The 11,119-nt window shown below is 44.8% G+C and overlaps 1 pseudogene; it reads left to right on the top strand.

Annotated features, from left to right (window-relative positions):
* On the top strand, positions 3,721 to 8,778 carry LOC109221511 (annotated as a pseudogene).

The following is an 11,119-nucleotide window of genomic DNA, read 5'->3' as shown; positions in this document are numbered from 1 at the left end:
AGTGATTGAGATTGGCCCCGATGGCCAGTTTCCTGAAGCAGTGGTCCGCCAAGTCTGGAGCGAATGTCAATATTTGGCGGCAAACACTTATGTCCGGGATCGAGCCAGAGGAGAGGTGTCACCTGATTATCAGGCTTGGTATAGAAGGGACGTTGCATTCGGAAGACCGGCCAAAAGATCTCACATCCAGGAATTTGTTGATTCATCACAAGAACAGTGGGGTTGGTTAGCTAAAGAAAACGAGTACAGGGCCCGCATAGGAGCGTTGGAAAAACAGGTCCAAGACCTCTGATTTGAAAATAGCTTGCAAGCCGCGGCTGACGAAGGGGAGAGAAAACAATTGGCCAAGGAGAATGAAGTTTTACGGGCCCAAATACAAAAGATGAAGCTAGAGGCCGACAACCCTGTCAGAAGTGCCAAAGATACAAAGCTTATAGCAAATCTAAGGCAAAAGGTGAATGATTACAGTTTTGACCTCGACAAAGCAGAAAAGGAATTAGTTGGGGCCCGGAGACAATTGGCCAAAAATGCAGAAGAACGGGCTCGCATGGTTAAGCAGTTAAAAGAAGAATATGACAATAAGGTCGCAAGATTAAAGGAAAAGGCCACTGTCGCAGAAAACCGAATGATTAAACAGGCAAAGGATTTCAAAGTCGAGAGAGAACACTGTTATAGGGCATTAGCACAGCTAGAAATGGATTTGCAGCAACTTCGAGAACAAAGCCAGGCGTTTGAACAGACTTTGGAGGCTAGGGCCCAGCAGATAGGGCGGTTGCTTCAAGAGAAAGGAAGAATCCGAGAGAGAATCTTAACTGTTGCTCATTCTATTACCCGGAAATGCCAGATGTGCGAGAACATGACCCGTACCACCTTCTTTGCATCAGTCATGATATTTGTGAAGCAGATAATGAATGACTTAGACAGACTCCAAGGGGAACTTGCATATAGGCCCGCGGCGAGACCGAACGATGTCCCGCGGGCACCAGGAGCTTTAATGTATTCATAGTTGTTTTTGAGTCTGCTAGAGTTTACCTTTTGAGTCTGTCTGTATTTCCCTTTTGTTAAAAGACAGTCAGTTGATTGAGTCTGTATTTTGTTGGAACTAGGATAGGGATATGGAGTCTGTAGTTCTTTTTGCATCAGGGTCTGTTTTGAGTCTTTGTAATAGACATAGTTGCTATCAATAAACTTGAAAATTCCCAAAAATATTCTGCTTCTACTTTACATTTATCGTCGCGAACTACGCTTGGTCTGATTCACGCGGGCTCGTGATACGTAGGCAATCTCCATAGGATTCGACCATTTCTAAATAAATCAAAGGAAAACTAAAAAGGAATGATACAAATAAGGGAAAAACCAAAGGAAAGAGAATCCAAAAGAGAAAAAGAAGGGGTAAAGAGGGAAAGATAGGAGTAGGAATTAATTGGCAAGAGAAAGAAATAAAAGCCGGGATGACGCATGTGATTGAACAGCGACATAATAGCAACGTTTGACTGCTTAGGTGCATCTATCCATCAATGTGCGGTTATCTATTTGTTAATGACCTAACCGCTAACAAGTTGTTGTTGATGAGTCCAGGCAGGTGATAAGCTGACTGGCATTCTGGCAACCCACCCTTACAACACCCGCTCCAAAGACAAGTCGAAAATGGCCAACCAAGATCTAGAAGCAAGCATCGTTGACCCATCCAGAGAGGAGGAGGCAATGGATGTGAATACAATGAGAGAGGAGATGTATAAGTTAAAGCAGCAGATGGCCGAAATGTACCAGGCTTGGTCGAAGGGACATCCCCCACCAGCCTATCCTGCCAATCCCAATTACCTCCCACCAACTCAACCCCAAGATCCTCCCACAGCGAACTCATATCCTGCTCTCCCTACTCACCAGCAATATTACGGAACCACTTCTCAGACACCACCACTACCACCCTCCAAGCCAATTCCAGGTCCCCCACCACCAATCGCCCCAGTATTCGTGGCTCCTCCACCCACCGCATTACACAGATCCTCAAGCGAACCTCTATTCCAAACCCAGGAAAATCACTATTACCCACCCGAACCCACCTTCAAACCCCCAGAACCATGCTCTTACACTCCCCATTTTAATCTCTCAGCTGAAGAAGAGAAACCTCCCAAAAACCCGGAACAAGAGGAGATGATACGAAAGGTCAAAAGTTTAGAGCAGTCCTTCAGAAATATGCAAGGACTCGGGGGTCAAGTGAGCGTGGCCTACAAGGACTTGTGCTTATTTCCTGACGTCCAATTGCCAGTGGGATTCAAACTACCCAAGTTCGACTTATATGACGGCCATGGTGATCCGGTGGCCCACCTGAGGGGTTTCTGCAGCAAGATGAGGGGGGCTGGAGGAAAGGATGAGCTATTAATGGCCTACTTTAGTCAAAGCTTAAGTGGAGCGGCGTTGGAGTGGTACACAAGACAAGATCATGCTCGGTGGTACACCTGGGATGACTTAGCTCAAGCTTTTGCATGTCATTTTCAGTACAATCTCGAAATCGTCCCAGACCGTCTGTCACTGACCAAAATCGAGAAGAAGCCCGGAGAAAGCTTTAGAGAATACGGTTTCCGCTGGAGAGAGCAAGCAGCAAGGGTTGATCCCCCGATGAAAGAGAATGAGATGGTGGATTATTTCCTTCAGGCTTTAGAGCCAACCTACTATGGCCATCTGGTGTCCGCTATGGGGAAAACTTTCAACGAAGTCGTAAAGATGGGAAGCATGGTAGAAGAGGGTCTCAAGTCCAACAAAATTATGAGCTACTCAGCACTCAAAGCAACCACTCAGGCCATTCAAAGCGGCACCGGAGGAGTATTGGGAAAGAAGAAGAAAGAAGAAGTGGCAGTAGTGGAATCAAGGGTTTGGTCTAGGGGTCCGTCACCATATTATCACCAACCTCGCCCTCACCCCCAAGCTTACCCGCATACCTCATATGGCCCACCACAGCATTACTACCCACCTCCTACTCCCCATTTCTCTGTCCATCATGCCCAGACATACCCACAACCTCCTACTCGTGCCCAATGGCGCGCACCCACTCCCCAAAACACTTACCCACCCCCAAGAACCAACAGAAATGCCGCTGGAACCAGTTTCCAACCCAATCCTGCATATAAGGATGATAGGTCGCAGAAGAAGAAGACTTTTACTCCCTTGGGAGAATCTTATACGAGCCTATACCACAGACTGAGGCAGTTGGGTATGTTGAACCCGATCGAACCTAAATTACCAAACCCTCCCCCAAGGAACCTGGACCATTCAGTGAATTGTGAGTACTGCTCAGGAGCGCCTGGACATGATACAGAGAAGTGTTGGCATCTGAAAACTGCCATTCAGGAATTGATTGATACACGGAGAATTGAGGTGCAGGTTCCGGAGACTCCCAATATCACGCAGAATCCGCTACCTGTTCATCATGAGGCTCACATGATCGAGATAGTGCAGAAGGGAGAACACAAGAAGCCGTCACAGACTGTGATGATGATTAAAGCAAGCGAAAGTAAAGCAAAAGAGGAATTGGTTGATAAGAAAGCTTTGGTCGCAGTGGGCCAGATAGTCAGTGAACCAGTAAGGGTGATAAAACCAGGGCTTGTTAAGGTGACAATACCAGGAGCAGCTGTCGAACTTGTGTTGGTTGTAAAAGGCGTTCGAGCAGAGCCAGTTATCATCAAACCGGTGACCCAATTGCCCGTGGTTAGCGAGAAAGCTGTCCCGTGGAATTATGACAGGGTAACTGTGATGTACCAAGGAAAGGAAATTAAAGAAGAAGTGTGTGAGACTCATGGGTTGACTAGATCAGGGAGATGCTTTGCCCCTGAAGAATTGAGAAAGGCTAAAGCAGCTAAAGACAATCCGGTACCAACAAAGAAGGCTGTTACTGAAGAAGAAGCTGAAGAGTTCCTGAAAAAGATGAAGGCCCAGGACTATTCGATTGTGGAACAATTGAGGAAAACCCCGGCACAGATCTCATTATTGTCTTTATTGATCCATTCGGACGAACACCGCCGGGCCTTGATGAAGATTCTAAATGAAGCTCATGTGCCAGATAAAATTACTGTGAATCATCTTGAGAAGATTGCGAATAAGATTTTTGAGGTAAATAGGGTGACATTTTCTGATGACGAGTTACCATTGGAAGGAACTGAACATAATAGAGCTTTGTACCTCACAGTGAAGTGTGAAGATTCCGTGGTGACGCGGGTGTTAATTGATAATGGGTCTAGTGCCAACATTTGCCCTCTTTCCACTCTAGAAAAGTTGCAAGTTGACAGGGAAAGAATTCATAAAAACAGCATCTGTGTACGGGGATTTGACGGCGGAGGGAAAAACACAGTGGGAGATATTGTGTTGGAGCTAACAATAGGACCTGTGGAATTCACGATGGAGTTTCAAGTGCTCGATGTTAGTGTTTCCTACAATCTTTTATTGGGACGGCCCTGGATTCATGCCGCCAAGGCAGTACCATCTACTTTGCATCAAATGGTCAAGTTTGAATGGGATCGGCAGGAGATCGTGGTTCATGGAGAGGACAATTCTTGTAATGCTATTACATCCTTTGAGGAAGTTGAAAATGACAAAGGTCCCTGGGTGTATCAAGTCATGGATACAGTGCCAGTTGATAAAATCCCGGAAGGAGAGTGTGTTCCTATGCCCAAGATAGCTGCCGCATCTGTTATGGTAGCCTCAGAGATGATAAGAAATGGATTCTTGCCCGGAAAGGGGTTAGGTGCTTCACTGCAAGGAATCATACAGCCGGTGTCTCTCCCCGGAAATCTAGACACTTTTGGGCTAGGTTTCAAACCCACTTCAGCTGACATAAGGAGAGCCAAAAAGATGAAAAAGAGAGTGTGGACCCTTCCAAAACCTATTCCCCGCCTTTCCCGTTCCTTCGTCCGGCCTGGTACTAAACAACGCCCAGCAACAGCAATGCCAAATTCTGTGGTGATAGAACCTGACAAGGAGATGCTCGCAAGGTTCGAAAAGGTGTTCGATGAAGTGAATATGGTGGAACCCGGCGAAGGTCCGAGTAAAGTTGATGTGCAGTTCGTGGGATCTCAGGCTAAGCTCAATAACTGGGAAGCTACTCCTCTTCCAATTCGGAAGGAGTCGTGGTAGTTAGTTTTTGTCTTTGAGTACTAAATCTGGATTATTTCCAGGGTTGTAATTCAGATTCTTATGTTCCGTCCATTTTGGATGAGTTAAACCTTGTTATCTTACAATTATAATGAAATGCAATTTCCTCTTTTCTTCTTTCCTGATAGTCTTTATTTTTGTTTTCTTTTCTCTTTTGTACAGTCCCTTTTATGCTGATTTCAATGATGTGTCATGCATAAGGAGTCGCCGGCCTAGTCTTGATAATCAATGTGAAATAGTAATACAGGAAATTGAGTGTGAGGATGGAGGGGAATACGATAATGTGGAAGCTTTGGAAGAAATCAGTAAAGAGTTAAATCAATTTGAGGAAAAACCCAAGCCTAACTTGAATGACACAGAGGCAATCAATCTAGGGGATCGGGAGAATGTTCGGGAAACAAAAATAAGTGTCCATTTGGAAGCCCCGCTCAGGGAGGAGATAATTAAATTGCTGCTTGAATACAAAGATGTTTTCGCATGGTCATATGATGACATGCCGGGTTTGAGTACCGATCTGGTGGTCCACAAATTGCCTGTTTATTCGGAATGCCCGCCTGTCAAGCAGAAGTTGAGGAAATTTAAAACAGATATCAGTGTGAAAATCAAAGAAGAGGTTACCAAGCAGCTTGAGGCGAAGGTCATACGAGTTACTCGATACCCTACCTGGTTAGCTAATGTGGTGCCTGTACCAAAGAAGGATGGGAAGACCAGAGTATGTGTTGATTACCGTGATCTCAATAAGGCGAGCCCGAAGGACAACTTCCCACTTCCAAACATCCATATATTGATTGACAATTGTGCCAAACATGAGATTGCTTCCTTTGTGGATTGTTACGCGGGCTATCACCAGATTTTGATGGATGAGGAGGATGCGGAAAAGACAGCGTTCATCACACCTTGGGGGACGTACTGTTACAGGGTCATGCCATTCGGGTTGAAGAACGCAGGGGCAACGTATATGAGGGCAATGACTACCATGTTCCATGACATGATACATCAGGAGATCGAGGTCTATGTGGATGACGTGATCATAAAGTCGAGGAAACAATGTGATCATGTTAGGGATTTGAGGAAATTCTTCCAGAGACTCCGCAGGTACAACCTCAAGCTTAATCCAGCAAAATGTGCATTTGGAGTTCCATCAGGGAAGTTATTGGGATTCGTGGTAAGTCGGCGCGGTATCGAATTAGACCCGTCAAAGATCAAAGCCATCCAAGGGTTACCACCGCCAAGGAACAAGAAAGATGTGATGAGTTTACTTGGCAGGTTGAATTACATCAGCAGGTTCATTGCCCAGCTTACAACTACTTGTGAACCCATTTTCAAGTTGTTAAAGAAAGATGCTGCGGTCAGATGGACGGACGAATGTCAAGCAGCATTTGATAAGATCAAGAAGTATTTGGCTAGCCCACCAGTGTTGGTCCCGCCAGAGCCAGGAAGGCCCCTGATCCTTTACCTGACTGTGTTAGACAATTCGTTTGGTTGTGTACTGGGGCAGCATGACATCACGGGAAGGAAAGAGCAGGCGATTTACTACCTCAGCAAGAAGTTCACATCATATGAGGTAAAATACACTCAACTCGAGAGGACGTGTTGTGCTTTAACCTGGGTAGCGCAAAAGTTGAAACATTACTTGTCAGCATATACTACCTATCTCATCTCTCGGTTGGACCCATTGAAGTATATTTTTCAAAAGCCCATGCCCACAGGGAGGCTGGCGAAATGGCAAATCCTGCTTACGGAGTTTGATATTGTCTACGTGACGCGGACCGCCATGAAAGCACAAGCACTGGCTGATCATCTAGCTGAGAATCCCGTTGATGACGAATATGAGCCTTTGAAAACATACTTCCCGGACGAGGAGGTAATGCATATTGAAGAATTAGAACAGGTCGAGAAGCCTGGATGGAAACTGTTCTTTGATGGAGCTGCCAATGCCAAGGGTGTCGGAATAGGAGCAGTACTGATTTCTGAGACAGGGCAACACTACCCTGTCACTGCTCAACTTCGTTTCTATTGCACCAACAACATGGCTGAGTACGAAGCCTGTATCCTGGGACTGAGACTGGCTATAGACATGGGTGTTCAAGAAATCTTGGTCATGGGTGACTCGGATCTTCTTGTACACCAGATTCAGGGAGAGTGGGAAACACGGGACTTGAAGCTCATACCATACCGGCAGTGCTTGCATGAACTTTGTCAACGGTTTCAGTCAATAGATTTCAAACACATTCCAAGGATGCACAATGAGGTTGCTGACGCTTTGGCCACCTTGGCATCAATGTTGCATCATCCGGACAAGGCTTACGTGGATCCGTTACATATTCAGGTTCGAGATCAGCATGCCTATTGTAACGTGGTGGAGGAAGAAGTTGATGGTGAGCCATGGTTCCATGACATAAAAGAGTATCTCCGGATGGGAGTATACCCGACACAGGCTACAGGGGATCAAAAGAGAGCAATTCGACGCTTGGCAAGCGGGTTTTTCTTCAGTGGAGGAGTGTTGTACAAGAGAACTCCAGATCTGGGGTTATTGAGATGTATAGATGCCAGACAGGCTACAGTTATCATGGCTGAGGTACATGCGGGAGTTTGCGGACCTCATATGAGTGGATACATATTGGCAAAGAAGATCCTCCGAGCAGGGTATTATTGGCTTACCATGGAACGAGATTGCATCAGTTTCGTGCGCAAATGTCATCAATGTCAGATACATGGAGATTTGATTCATTCTCTGCCCTCGGAATTGCATACAATGTCGGCACCATGGCCCTTTGTTGCTAGGGGAATGGATGTTATTGGACCGATTGAGCCAGTAGCATCAAATGGACACAGATTCATTTTGGTAGCTATTGATTATTTCACTAAATGGGTGGAGGCAAAAACCTTCAAATCGGTGACTAAGAAGGCAGTTGTTGATTTCGTGCATTCAAATATCATATGCCGGTTTGGGGTCCCAAAGGTAATCATCACAGATAATGGTGCAAATCTCAATAGTCATTTGATGGCCGAGACATGTCAGCAGTTTAAGATCATGCACCGCAATTCCACTCCATATCGTCCTAAGGCAAATGGAGCAGTTGAAGCAGCTAACAAGAATATCAAGAAAATACTTCGGAAAATGGTCGAAGGGTTAAGGCAATGGCATGAAAAACTACCTTTTGCATTGTTGGGTTATCGCACTACTATACGCACTTAAGTAGAGCGACTCCTTATTCCTTGGTGTATGGAACCGAAGCAGTAATACCCGCAGAGGTTGAGATCCCGTCCCTCCGGATCATTGCTGAGGCAGAAATTGATGATGATGAATGGGTTAAAACCCGCTTGGAACAATTAAGTCTGATTGACGAAAAACGACTGGCAGCGGTATGTCATGGTCAGTTATACCAACAGAGAATGGCAAGAGCATATAACAAGAAGGTGCGTCCACGTAAGTTTGAAGTAGGGTAGTTGGTGCTGAGACGTATCCTACCTCATTGGGCCGAGGCAAAAGGAAAGTTCGCCCCAAACTGGCAGGGGCCATTTGTTGTAACCAGAGTGTTGTCCAATGGCGCTTTATATTTGACAGATGTGGAAGGAAAATGTGTAGAAATGGCTATCAATTCTGATGCAGTCAAGAGATATTATGTATGATTCTTTCGTCTTTGTGTACTTGATTGTATTTGACATACTTGGAGATTGAAATGACGAAGGCATTTTGTTCTGCTATCTAAACACTTTATCCCTCGTTACCCCTTTGAGCCTTAAATACTTTCTTGCATACCCCTCTTTCGGAATCAATAATCAAGCTCGTAAGGCCAAGGAAAGAAAATGGAGACATAAGAGAAAAACCGTAAAAAAGGAAAAGAAAAGAAAAAAGAAAAAAAGAAAAAAAAGAAAAAGAGAAAAAGAGAGAAAAGAAAAGAACAGTGAATGAAAAAAAAGAAAAGAAGTAAAAGGAAAGAAAACAAAGGTGGAAGAAAAGGAAAGATAGCAACAATGAACGTAGTGTTTGAACTACGTTTGACTTGATCCCGAAAGGGTACGTAGGCAGCCTCACTGAGGTTCAGTCATAACAAAAGAAAATCCAAATAATCCCAAAAGAAGGAAACTGGGGCAGAAGTTATGGTTGTTGCATGAGATATGATGCCGAAAGTTGTAATATTGGACCCACGTTCGAATTATTTTGAGCCTCTATACCTTTCTTTCTAAACCCATCCAAAAGCCACATTACGGACCAAAGAAAGAACTTCAGATCAATCTTAACAAACGTCAATACAAGCAGGTAAAGTGATTTTGTTGGGAGACAACACTCTGGTGCCAGAAGGAAAAGATGAAATGAGAGAGTCTTACTGGTGAAAACCCTCACGGGCACCATAAGGCGAAGTGAGTCTGAGAGATATTAGAAATGAGAGAGTCTTATAGGGGAAAACCCTCATGGGCACCGTAAGGCGAAATGAGTTTGAGAGACATTATTGGTGGAAACCCTCATGGGCATCGTAAGGCGAACATGAGTCTTCAGATGTGCGAATAAGGAGGTTGTAGTTGAAAGATGTTTGAAACATGGTGAAAGGAGCAAGGTTTGGGGTTTGTTAAAAGTCGAGCGTGAAAGTATGAGGCAACAAATGTGGTAAGTAACAATTGATTGGTTGGGCAGACTAGGTCGGGATCCGAAGTGCATAGCACGATCAATGGAATCAGCCCTTCCACTCAGATAAGTCTTGTCCTTTTCTCTTCATCGCCGCTTATTCATTTTCAGAGTTTTTCTATCCTCAACACCTTCGAGGTCATTGCATTTCATTCTCTTGAAATCTGTCTGTAGGACGTTTTAGTGTTTGTTCAAAAACAAAAGAAGGATGTCAAAGCTAACTACCAGCTTCCCAGTTGGATGGCACAACAAGTTGAGGACATGTCGAAAGGGAGTAAAACATGAAGGATCAATAAAATCAGTGGAATAATCAGACGTTTGCAAGGAAGAGGCAAGGTTCACAGGAAAGGAACAGGAACACCAAACAGTAATATGGAGCAAAACATGTGGGTCATCGAGAGTTGAGGGTTGAAAGTCAATTGGGAAATCGTGGCAAGTCAAAGCAAGCCCAAGAAAGCAAGTCAGGGTGAAGTCGGAAGTGGGAGCATAGCCAACAAGAATGCCAGCAGCTAATCACTATTTTACATTAACAAATTTTGTCTTTGATGGAAACAGGGGCAGAAAGTTTCGTTGCTGTTTATTTTGTTGCAATCAGGCGCCCACCTGGAAAACAAGGGAATATTTTTCAAGTTTTAGCAATCAGGCGCCCACCTGGATAACAAGGGAATATTTTTCAAAGTTTTAGCAATCAGGCGCCCACCTGGAGAACAAGGGAATATTTTTCAAGTTTTAGCAATCAGGCGCCCACCTGGAGAACAAGGGAATATTTTTTCAAGTTTTAGCAATCAGGCGCCCACCTGGAGAACAAGGGAATATTTTTCAAAGTTTCAGCAATCAGGCGCCCACCTGGAGAACAAGGGAAAACTTTTCAAGTTTTAGCAATCAGGCGCCCACCTGGAGAACAAGGGAATATTTTTCAAGTTTCAGCAATCAGGCGCCCACCTGGAGAACAAGGGAATACTTTTCAAGTTTTAGCAATCAGGCGCCCACCTGGAGAACAAGGGAATACTTTTCAAGTTTTAGCAATCAGGCGCCCACCTGGATAACAAGGGAATATCTTTCAAAGTTTTAGCAATCAGGCGCCCACCTGGAGAACAAGGGAATACTTTTCAAGTTTTAGCAATCAGGCGCCCACCTGGAGAACAGGGGAATATTTTTCAAGTTTAGCAATCAGGCGCCCACCTTTTAGCAATCAGGCGCCCACCTGGAGAACAGGGGAATATTTTTCAAGTTTTAGCAATCAGGCGCCCACCTGGAGAACAAGGGAATACATTTCAAGTCCAGCAATCAGGAGCCTGCCTGAAGAATAGAGGCATATATTGCAAACGGATAACAAGGGAATATTTT

The sequence above is a fragment of the Nicotiana attenuata genome, chromosome 2, assembly GCF_001879085.1.
Source record: "Nicotiana attenuata strain UT chromosome 2, NIATTr2, whole genome shotgun sequence".
NCBI classification, from domain to species: domain Eukaryota; kingdom Viridiplantae; phylum Streptophyta; class Magnoliopsida; order Solanales; family Solanaceae; genus Nicotiana; species Nicotiana attenuata.
The sequence above is the reverse complement of the archived record's forward strand: the minus strand, read 5'-3'. Positions and strand labels throughout refer to the sequence as shown.